Source organism: Camelus bactrianus, chromosome 7 (assembly GCF_048773025.1).
Source record: "Camelus bactrianus isolate YW-2024 breed Bactrian camel chromosome 7, ASM4877302v1, whole genome shotgun sequence".
NCBI lineage: Eukaryota > Metazoa > Chordata > Mammalia > Artiodactyla > Camelidae > Camelus > Camelus bactrianus.
In genome coordinates this window covers 40,275,895-40,284,643 of record NC_133545.1, presented here as the reverse complement: position 1 = coordinate 40,284,643, position 8,749 = coordinate 40,275,895, and the positions used below count along the sequence as shown (strand labels likewise).

At 56.6% G+C, this 8,749-nt stretch overlaps 1 protein-coding gene across 8 annotated transcripts in view; it reads left to right on the top strand.

Moving 5' to 3' along the window:
- The first annotated feature begins 524 nt into the window (after nucleotides 1-524).
- ADCYAP1R1 (ADCYAP receptor type I) overlaps nucleotides 525-8,749 on the top strand; it is a 56,433-nt gene continuing 48,208 nt past the window's right edge. For 2 of the 8 annotated variants that reach the window (XM_074367277.1, XM_074367279.1), the window contains exon 1: nucleotides 534-1,198. The gene's annotated coding sequence lies outside the window, so the exon portion shown is untranslated. Of the gene's footprint in view, nucleotides 1,199-8,749 lie in introns of all 8 variants that reach the window. The other 6 variants (XM_074367282.1, XM_074367280.1, XM_074367283.1 and 3 more) reach the window with 5 other exon arrangements.

Genomic DNA, 8,749 nt, shown 5'->3' with positions numbered 1-8,749 from the left:
AGATAAAATCGCTGAAAACATACTATGGGATATGTGAACCATTTTTATTTAATGCTGTTGTCAAGAGGTGTGGGTTAGGTACTAAGCTTCCCATGTACAGGTGAAGAAGCAGAGGCTGGGAGAAGTCACCTGTCCCTCACAGAGCTGGCCCTGACACAGCAGGGGCTGGAGCCCATGCAGTCTGACCCCAGAGCACCATCATTTTAAGTTGCTGTAGACCCCCCTCTAAGGCCCCACCCTCCCTTTTCTGGCCAAAGAGGCGCCGTTTTCTAGGGGATCACATTTGAGGACATCCAGGCAGGCACCCCAAAGCTAGCTGACCTCCCCAAGCCAGGGCTGGGGGCTGGGGGTGGGGTGGGGTGCAAAGAGAATCTCTAGGAGAGTCTGGGACTTGCCCTGTAAGGAAGGCTTCCAGGAGGAGGAGGCACTGGCTCTGACAGACAAGGAATCAGGAAGACCAGGCTCTGACAGAATCAGGAGGACGTGGGAGAGAGAAGGAAGAGAGTTTCTCACTCTGGGCATGTTGGGGAGGGCTGAAAGGAGGGAGGTGAGCCCCGGGGAAGGCCCGACTCTGAGCCCCGGAAGCCAAGCGACAAAGGGGGATTGTCGCCACCTCCGCATCCGCATCCTTGCCCCCAGGTCTCCGCGCGAAGCTCCTGTCTGCAGCGGGCGGGGTCCTGCTCCCCCCACCCCGCCCCCGACCTAACCCCTCCCCCGGGCGCCCATTGGCCTGCACCCCGCAGCCAACGAAGTGCGCGGGGAGGTGGGGGGAGGCGGTGGTCGGTCGCCTCGTGCCCCGGGCCTGGCTTCTCGGTGGAGGCGGCGCCTCTCCCGCAGAGCAGACCCGGCTGGGCGGGCTCGCGGGGCTAGGCGGGCGAGGGCAGGCTGGGGGCGCCGCGCCCGGGCCCCGGGCGGCGACTGACGGCGGCGGCGGCGGCCGCTCCAGGAGAGCGCGGTCCCCGCGTGCGCACACGCACACGCCGCCGCGCAGGGACCCACGGACACCAGCAGCTGGCGGACACCCGGACGCGGAGACCTGGGCTCGGAGACCGGGGCTCGGAGCGCGCTGTTCGGCGCGCACGCTCCCCATCCCCGGGCGGCGCTGGGCGCGGACTCGCCGCTGCGCGCCCTCCCCGAGGAGTCTGCCCCGGGCCGACCCGCAGCCCGCGGCCCCGCGGTGAGGCCCCGCTGGCAGCAGGTAAGGGCCGCCCGGCTGCCCCTGTTCCTCTGCTCCCCGTCCGTCCTCCCCCAACTCCAGAACCTTCGCCCCTCGGGGACCGCAGGACCCCTCCTCCAGCTCGGCGGTCCCCGCAAGCCTGGTGCTCCACCGACGGAGAGCCGGCCAGGGCCAGAGCGGGGCCACCTCCCGAATCCGAAATGAAGCCCTCTCCCGCCACTGCTTCCTTACAGCGCGACAGCCTGACATCCTCCCTCCCGCCCCCCGCCCCCCCCCTCCCCACAGCCCTCCCAATGTCTGGGATCAAGCTCGGGACGACAGATCTTTGCAGCCCACAGGGGCTGGGGTCGGCCTGGCTACCTTTCACTCCTCCCGGTGCCAGAAGCGAGTACCAGGGGCAGGGAAGGCACTGCGGCCAGAGGCATACAAAGAGACCTGTCTCCCTACTCCCAAGGAATACAGACGCGCCTACGCGGATCCTGATCGGGAAGGCGACGCTGGAGGGTCTTCAGGGGCCTGGGTACCGCAGTCCTTGTGGGATCTGAGGGGGTGGGCAAGCGATGTGCTGGGTAGAGGGTGGGGTATGGGCCAGCGTAGAATGGCTCCCTGTAGTGACACCTTGGGGATCGTTCAAAAGAGCATTATCTCTCGGTTTCCCGCCGCGCAGAGGGGCTGGGGTCGGGATGCGTGGGCTTCAGGGGTCCTGCAAGGAAACGCCCCAGGGGGCCTGTGGGAGAAACGCACCGGCCTCCCCTGGCTGAAGTGGGCCTGCTCGAGACCCCTGCTCGCCGTCTTAAAGGTACAGGCTCCTGCTGCAACCCTGAGAGACAGGGGCCCACATCCTGGTCAGGAAGGATCTTTGCAGATTGGGGGTGGGGGTGGGGGTGCGGAGCGGAGTAGTGTCAGAAGGGCCAGGGTGCTAAGGGATAGAGCTAGATGCTCAGGAGGGAGCCCAGCCAGAAGCATTTCACTTGGAGCTAGGGGTGGAAGCTCACCTCTGGAAGGTGCTCAGACCCGTTTTGAAAGGTGCTGGCTGAGGAATGGTGGACCCCTGTCAGTCCTCCAGATTACTTCCATGTCTTTAGTACAGATGCATCAGTCTCCTTTTCTTTACCTCCCCAAGCCTCCCTAAGAGAAAAAACACAGCATTTGTCTTTTCTGGTGAGCAGCCCTGCGTTGGGGGTGGCTAGGGGTTGAGAGGGGGCCACACAGTCTGTGGAGAGCAGCCTGTCTTGGAATCACTCTTGGGCAGAGGCAGACAAGCATCCTGAAGGTCAGGCTAGAGGCTTCTGAGTGGCTGTGGGCTTCTGAAGGGGATGAAAAACTATGCGTGAGCCTTGGTGGGGGGCAACAGCACCCAGATTTTCTCAGGGGGCCAGTCTGAGTTGGTGCTAGGTGAAGGTGGGTTTGGTAGAACCCCCAGTCCCAGATGAATCTGAGACTCCGCTGACCTTGGCGAGGGCAGGCAGAGCTGCCAGTCTGGACACAAGTCAAAATTTGAACATACAAATTAGAGCCAGAACACATTGGGCTAGGCCCTGGCCAGATCTTCCAACCAATCCATCAACAAGTGTGTGTGTGTGGTTGAGGGACGGGGGGACCAGAGAGGCAGACCTGGTGCCTTCCCTCCCTTGCCATGATTCTGTGTCTGGGACAAGACCCTATGATTCTGTTTGCCCCTATGTGCAATGAGAGCAGGTATCTGTGGGGAGCCTCTTGAAGGCCTCTTTCCTGCATTCTAAGGACTAATTAGGCTAAAGGATTCATTAAGGTTCTTTTTTTTTGTATAAGGTTCAGGCTGGCAGGGGGTTGATTGGAGAAACACTTTGGGATCTGTCCTTTTTCATGTGGCCACCCCTTCCTGACATGATCTTACTTTGGAACATTCCCTCAATTTGTGTTGAATAAACAAACACACAAAATGGATGTTTACAGATAAGTATATACACCTAAGAGGCTAGGAAAGACAAGAGCTAAGGCCACAAGGTGGCTTTCTTCCTGGAGACGTGGCCTCAGATTCAATGTCCCAGGTCTCCCACACCCAAGGATGAAGATTTCATTAACCTGGGGCTGGCACTGTTAAGCAGAGGACACCTTGTACTGTCTGCCAGAGGGCAGAACCAAGGTGTGCCAAGCGCAGAGCACGAGCTCCCCTCGGTGCCAGGAAGGCCTTGCTTCCCTGAGAGCCACCCAGCGTAGAGCTGACACCTGGGGGTACAGTGGGTTTCCTGTCTGGGGAGGTATGTGAGCAGAGGACCTCCGACAGGGGCTGCCTGGGGACTTCTGTGCTGGTGAGACTCGAGGCCCTGGCAGCCTCAGCTGCCTCTGAATGCAGGAATCTAAGATTTCAGGGTCTGAATGGGCTGGGCCTAGTGGTCTGTCTGCCTGGCAACCTGCAGGCTGGAAACTCTTCAGCTGTGGTGTGTTTGTACCGAGCCCTGGATGCCATCAGAGGCACATGGTGACAGCCACCCCCACAGTGACACACAAAAAGGGAGTGACACACTGCTGGGGAGGCATAAAGGCTTCCCATGACACCTTGCCAGAGAGCTGGGGCAAACAGGCAACAGCAGAGAGACAGTCGGACAGTGGGGCACACCCTCTCACACAGAACTGGACACACTCGGGGACTCAGACGTCTGCCCAACGAAGATCACAAAGTCTTTCTTAATGAGCGTTCAGATGCACATTGCATTGAATGGAGAATGTGTGTGTTGCGTGAGGCTGGAACGAGAGTTGGCAGCCTTTTTCTGTAAAAGAAGGCCAGATAGTAAGTATTTTAGGCTTTGCCGGCCATCCACTGGGTTACAACTGCTTCATTCTGCTGTCGTAGCGTAAAAGCAGCTGCAGATGATACTTAACGCAAATGAGCAGGGCAATGTTCTGATCAACTTTATTTATGGACATAAATTTGAATTTTGTAGTTTTCCTGTGTCATGAAATATGAGTCTTTTAATTTTTTTCTGATGATTTATAAGTGTAAAAACCATTTTTGGCTCCTGCCGGTACAAAAATAGGTGACAGGCTGGATCTGACCTGCCGGAAGCGTTTGCCAACCCCTGGGCTGTAGGTGAGTGAAGAGAAGAAGAGAGGGAACATAAGAGATGGAAAAAGAGAGGAACTTAGTTCTGGGAGCCCAAGCTGCCCTTGGATGCTTCCCTCCACCCTGCCTGGAGCTCATGGTGCCCATCTATTTCATGCCTGGTCCCAGCACCTTACTCCAGTGTCTATGTGATAAATCTCCCACACTAAGGACACCTGGAGACAACATTCATGCCTGAAAATAAAAGGGCATCATGTCACTTGAGCTCACCAAAAAGGTCCTGAGCCCCCATTCCCATTCAGCCTGTTTGCCCAGGTCCATGCCCACCTCCACCAGGAGGAAAACTACAGGGACCCACCTCTTACTTCCAGACAAGATTCAAACTCATGAAAAGCAGGATGAGACCTGAAACAGCCCAGGCAGGAGTGAGGGGCTTCTGTTCTAGGGCTGGTAGTTCTCAGAGGAGGGTGAGGCCAATGGATGTGGGTGCAGCCAGGGTGGGCTTCCTGGAGATGGTGGTAGGAAGTTGGGTTGGTTTTGAGGAATACCTGGACACTCTCATCCTAGCTCCATGCATTGCCTTAGCTGTCCTCACCTTTCCCCAGTGACAAATGGGTACTACAGAGGGGTGGCTGAAAAGAAAAAAAAAACCCAGCTCCTTTGTAGGCACCCCTGAATTTCCCAGCTTCCGATTTAAGGCTATGTAGTGAACTGGGTCCTGCCTTGGTTTCTTCCTATCTCTCTTGTCCCTTTCTGACATTTCCTTCCTGCCTTTTCCCTGGAGGGCTGGGCGAGGGACACTTTCCTTTCCCACTTACCCAAGTCTCTGAATTCTGACCCCCCTCTTTCCATTCCAGCTACCCTCCCCTCTCCAGCCCAGGCCCCCATCACCTCTACCCTGAATCCAGAAAACGGCCTCAGCATGGGTTTTCTGCCTGCACTTTTCTCCTTCCACTCAGCTCACCAGCCTTCTGAGGAATATTCCCTAAACGGGAAGCTTCTAACTTCACTGCCCTGCTTAAAACTCTGCAGTGCTCCCAGCACTCTCTCGTGGAACTAGGCTGCGGTGTCCCCAGCATCCACAGACTGGGACTTGCCTTCTACACTCTCATCCACCCCCACCTCCTGACATCTTGCTGGGCTTTGGACACCACCGAGTCACCTTCCCAAACCCAACCACCAGGCACCCCTTAGAGTTTTTTAGGCCCCCACCGCATGCCCTGCCTTGCCAGATGCTGGGGTACCTGAGAATCAGAGCTGGCCCACCCTTCCAGGGGCTCACACCCACTCTGGAGGAACTGTTGGTTAACAAGGGTCTGCACAGATGGCGAGATGCTCTCCATCCTACCGCTCCCTGAGTCTCAGCCCCCTCCACAACCCCAGCCTGCTTCCTGTTCCCCTCCCTCCTGCCCTCTCCCCCCACACTTCCCACTGCCTCCCATCACTTCCCTTCCCTCCTCACTCCTTCCCTCTTTTTAATCTTCTGTTTCCTCCTTGTTCTTCTACCCTCTCCCTATTCCTGGCCCTGGGGGAGGACTCCCAGGACCCCCGTGGGACAGGAGATGTGCCTAGACTAGCCAGCATGGAAAGGCTTTGCAGCATGACCTTGGGAAAGGCTCCTGGTCTCTTTGGGCCTCAAACTCTCACCTGTGAAATGAGATTTTACCACCAATTTGCATGTGTGCACTCCCACCCAGCCTTTCTCTGCCCTGAGCCCGAGGTCCCTATATGTAAAATGCAGGGCCTAGGTAGAATCATTGTGGGCATACTCTGCCAGGGACCTGGCTTCTGCCATTTGCTACGCACAGGACTCCGTGGCCAGGCTCTGAAAGGGGAAAGTTTGAACGCCAAAGGAGCATCAGCATTAAAGATTAATCCATTGATTGCCAGGACACCCCTCACTCTGGCATCAGGCTCTGACCTTTTTCAGCCTTCTCCCTCTGGACCCCTGTACTAGGAGGGAGAGGAGGAAGTGTGTGTGGGGAGGGGGGGTTGCTGTTCAGGTTTTATTAATAAAGGAAGCATGTGTAGAGCAAGGGAGGTGAATGATCCACTTTCCCTGGGTCATCTTTGGTCTGGTGTCCAGGCTTGGCACTGCCCCATGATGGGGATGGATGCTAAGTAGTCAGAGGATCCCAGTAGGAGATGCCCTCTGTTCCATGAGGGCAGAAGAAGGACCCAGGGCTATGTGGCTCCATGGAGAGGAAAGGTGAGGGTCTGCCCTCCCACCTTGGGGGCTTCCAGGAGGCAAAGGAGCCTGTTTTGCTCAGGGCTGCCCTGGAAGAACGCAGTGGAAAGACATCAAAGCTTATCCCCGAGGGCCCTGGACCAGCTGCTGGAGAGAGGTCAGTGCCGCAGCCCTGGTGCTGGACCAGTCTCAGCTGAGGTGCTGCGGAAAGGGTCCTGCAGGGTGTGGGGCAGCGTGGGGGTGGCTGCAGGGTCTCCGAGTCCCCTCCACCTCCATGCAGGAAGCTGGAGCCCAGTGAGTCACCACTGGCTCCGGTGCGCTGGCTGACGATGCCGTCTTCCTGTGTGCCTGGCGCAGGGGCTCACTGGAGGACACGGCTGCTCTCTCAGTTCCCGCTCTAGGCCAGTCTCTGGGCTTATGGGGCCTGCGGAGGGCAGGTCCTCCCATGTCTGGAAGGGGGAGTGGACTCCCCAACAGCCCAGGTATCTGTCACACATCCATTCTTGACAGCAAGGGCTCTAGGACTCACCCCTGTGTGACCTTGGGAAGTGTCTTCCGCATTCTGGCCTCAGTTTCCCTACTCAGGACCATGGGGAGATGGCCTTTAAAGTCCATTTCAGGTTTGAAATGCTGTGTCTATAATTAACTCTTCCTAAGGAGGGTGCTTCCGACAGAAACGTGGGTGGGGCGGGGGTTGGGGTAGGTAGCAGAGAGCCTGACCAGTCCCCAAGGGATGTGAGCAGGATTACTGATGGATACCGGTGGGCTCTAAGCTGATCTTCCTTCTGCCAGTAACAGAGAGTGCAGGAGCATATGGATAGGTGCACAAGTTTGGAGCCAGGCCGTTTGGGTTCACTTTCCAGCTCTACCACATGCTTGCTGTGTGACCTTGGAAAAGTTGCTTAGCCTCTCTCTGCCTCAGTCACCTCAGCTATAGAATGAGGACAATGCTAATAACGACTTCATAGGTTTGGGGCAGGTGAACTGAGTCAGTGCATATTTATTGCTTGGAAGAGTGCCTGGCACATACCAAATGTTTAATAAATGTTAGCCATTAGCAAATAAAAGCGCAGCAGGCCTGATGTTCCCGTTTGGAATATGACAGAGGGCTTCTGGGGCTGGAGGGGACAGTAGGAAGGTGAAAGAAGCAGAACACAAAGTGGTAAGGTAATAATAATAGTTAACACATGTATAGCCCTTGCTGAGAGCCAGGCTGTACTCTATACTTACGTAAATTGGTTGATGCTTCAGAGTAATGAAGTAGGTATTACTATTATTTCTGTTTTACATAGAATCAAATTGAGGCACAGAAAAGTTAAGTGATTTGCCAGAGATCCTTAGGCTTTAAACTCTAGTTAAGTGGTCCCTGAGCCCACCACACTAAATATCAGGAGGTAGAATGTAATTGTCCTCAGATCAGTTGCAAAAGCCGATTCAACCCAGCAGAGCTCAGACCCAAGAGCAGGAGCCCTGGAATGTCAGTGGCCAGGCTGTCCTGAGCCACAGGTGTATCTGGGTCGAAAGAGCCTACGTCCGTCCGTGGGGAGGGGAGAGACAAACCCTAGGCTGCAGTGGCCCAGTGGCCAGGCCTGGCCCTGGCCCTTAAGAGGGTCACTGGCCGCTTGGGGGAGTCCCGAGGAGGGAAGCAGCTAGGACGGGGAGCAGTGACAGGGCTGGGAGTGGCAGACCCAGGGGACACATCTTGGAAGGCTGTCCTGGGACAGAAGAGCCATGCATGTGATCCAGAGGAATATGAGGTTTGGGGCAGGTGACCTCAGACTAACCTCTGAACATTGTCCAGCAGGGGTGGTGCAGGGTGGCCTCAGGGCAAGAGGTGAGGGGAGAAGACCAGGGCAGGGGTGCTGAGATCACCAGCCTGGAGAGGCTGTAGGAGGTGGTCCCTGAGGTTCCCAGATGAGGTGGGGGAGTGGGAAGGTCAAGTCCAGGGAGCTCCCAAGTTCCCTGTCTCCACCTCTTGACTAGTGAGTGTCTGTGTCCTGATGGACGGAGGGTGGACTGTGGTGGGGGAAGGTGAACAAGAGAGCGCAAAAGTGGGAATCAGGAACCTGGGTCTAGTTCCAGAGGAGGCCTCATGTTGAGAGTTCCCCAGCCCCTCTGCCCTGCGGTACTGGGCTGGGAACACCTCTCTGCTGGCTCACATCATTGCTTGAGCTGCTTGGTGACAAAGCAGAGAGCTGAGGGATGGTTGGGCTGGGGCCTCTACTCCAGCTTGTTTGTAATCCGCTGCAGGGATAAGCATCCTGCAGGTCTGGGCCTCCCGTGTGTGTGTGTGTGTGTGTGTGTGTGTGTGTGTACCTGTACTGCATCTGATCCAAATAAA